Source organism: Pteropus vampyrus, unplaced genomic scaffold, assembly GCF_000151845.1.
Source record: "Pteropus vampyrus isolate Shadow unplaced genomic scaffold, Pvam_2.0 Scaffold207, whole genome shotgun sequence".
Lineage (NCBI taxonomy): Eukaryota > Metazoa > Chordata > Mammalia > Chiroptera > Pteropodidae > Pteropus > Pteropus vampyrus.
This window is the reverse complement of record NW_011888988.1, coordinates 2643129-2645346: the sequence shown is the minus strand read 5'-3', so window position 1 is coordinate 2645346 and position 2218 is coordinate 2643129. Positions and strand designations below refer to the sequence as shown.

Here is a 2218-nt window from a genome sequence, read left to right as displayed (position 1 = left end):
TGGAGAGTTTTAAACAAGAAAAAGACATGACTGGATTAAGATGTGCTATAAGAAAAACACAGGGAGAGCTTGTTGTAGATGGGACTTTTTTTGATGCAGCATGATCCTCAGGGGAAAACCGTTACGGCCAAGTTCCACCAGCTACTTTCGTGGTGAAATCTTCAGCCTCAGGAAGGCTCTCGGGGCATTTCAGTGCACCACTTACTTAGGTGGCAATTTTATCTTCAACTGATAATCACTTCTCTTTTGTGGAAAATTTTGCTGGCCCATTGACTTTCAGATTTGGTCTGATTTTTGTCTTCATTTCACTCAGCTATTTATGTCCATTACTAGTTACAAAATCATTTCACTCTCCTCAAGTAATTGGCCGCCTGCTACCCATTCTTACACATTACCATAGTTTCTGAGGTAGCCGGAAGTCACCATGGCACAGTCAGCAGAACCAGGCCGGGCCAGGAGCAGCTCACAGGGAGAGGAGCTACTGGTGGCCAAGAAATCACTGCGTTATTACAGAGAGTGAAATTCAGTTCATCAACAATGCATTGATCTTACTCTGTGCCAGGCACTGAGGAGCAACAGAGGTGAAAGAATATACCTCCCACCCCATCTGAGAGAAGCTTGCCTGTCCTTTCAGTGGGAGGATGAGTCATGTTTGCAAATAACTGCATTGTGAGTTATGTGTGACAAGTGTTAAAACAGAAGTAAAGCAAAGTGCTTTGGGAGCCCAGAGGAGAGCCTGCTTCAGGCTTGTGGAGGCTGGCCAAGACTTGATAGCATTTGAGCTGGGCCTTGAAAGAGGGGTCAGGTTCTAACAGGGAGGAATGGGCAGATGAAACTCTTTCTATGGAGAGAACAACATGAATAAAGATAGAGATGTAGAACAGGCAGAATCAGCCATATAATTTGTGCGAATGAAAATGCTAAGCCCCTTGTTAAAAAAAATCATGAAAAATTTTAAGAAGGTGATATCAGAGCCTTTAACCAAGCATAAGACCTTCCTAGGGCGTAGGCCAAGTGACTGCACAGGTTGCACATCCATGGAGCAAATCCTGAATGCAGGGTGCATACAAGGACAGGGTCAGGATAAAACCCAAGGATACCCAAAGCTTGGCTGTTCGTACCCCTCATGAAGGTGCCGTTTCTTCCTCCTGACACTTGGCCAGCCCTCCTTAGCCATCTCTCTTCGTGAAAAATATGACCTTTGTGTCAACATACTATTTCTTAATCGTTCCTCTTTCAGGGGAGGAAAGAGGGGGAAAAAAACTGCAAGAGTTTCTAGTCTCTGTAAAATGTAAATGTAGCCTATGATTATTTCTTCTCAGCTGGGAAAAAGTTCCCATCAAATAAGTTACTAATTTCTTCAATTAACTACTCCCCCTCTTTTATTTTTTTAATCATCAGTACCTAATTATCATTAAATATTTCTTGGCTAAGCCTGTTGTTTCATAACCTATTTTATAAAGACATCACACTCTTTTCCTTAAACATTTTTTAAATAGTGAGACTAGCGCTGTGCTCCAGCTTTCTTTCCCTCCCTGGTTTCGCTACGCCCCTGTGAGTACATTGGCTCTGGGGCTCCACTCGCCCCGGGGACGTATCCTGGCAGCCCCCTTTGAACAGCCTCGCTGCAGAAAGGTAAGTTTGAAGAGAGGGAAGATGAGGATGCTTGGAGCAGAGGAGCCTTTTTGTGAACTTGCCCTGGGCAATTGCAAATCAAAGGATGGGGAAATTGAGGCATTAACAGCTGAATCTGTGAACTTACAGTTTAATAAATGTAGGCTTGATTTCAGTTTCGAATCCCCCCAAACTACCTAAATGGAAAAACCTTGAGCTCAGTGATGATAGACTCTTTGGATGTCTGGACAGGCTAGCAGAAAAACTTCTAAATCGCACACATCTAAACTTTGGTAAGAATAAACCGAAAAATATCAGCACCGTGGAAACTTTGAAAGAGTGTCTGAAAAGCCTAGGTATGTTTAACTGGGAGGTGACTAACCTGAGTGACTACCGGGAGTGTCTTCAGGTTCCCGCCCCCGCTGACCTACCTGGATGCTGAGGTGGAGGAGGATGAGGACGATGAAGGTGAGGAGAAAGAGTTTGGTGATGAAGATGAAGTCAATGGGGAGGAAGAGGAATGCGGATGTGGTAGAGAAGTCGATGAAGAGCATGAGATGAAGATGAAGAGGAGGAAGAAAGTAGAAAAGGTGAAAAGAAGAAG

The 2218-nt window shown here is 44.0% G+C and overlaps 1 pseudogene; it reads left to right on the top strand.

The window, feature by feature from the left end:
* Positions 1-1656: 1656 nt before the first annotated feature.
* LOC111746981 lies at positions 1657-2218 on the top strand (annotated as a pseudogene).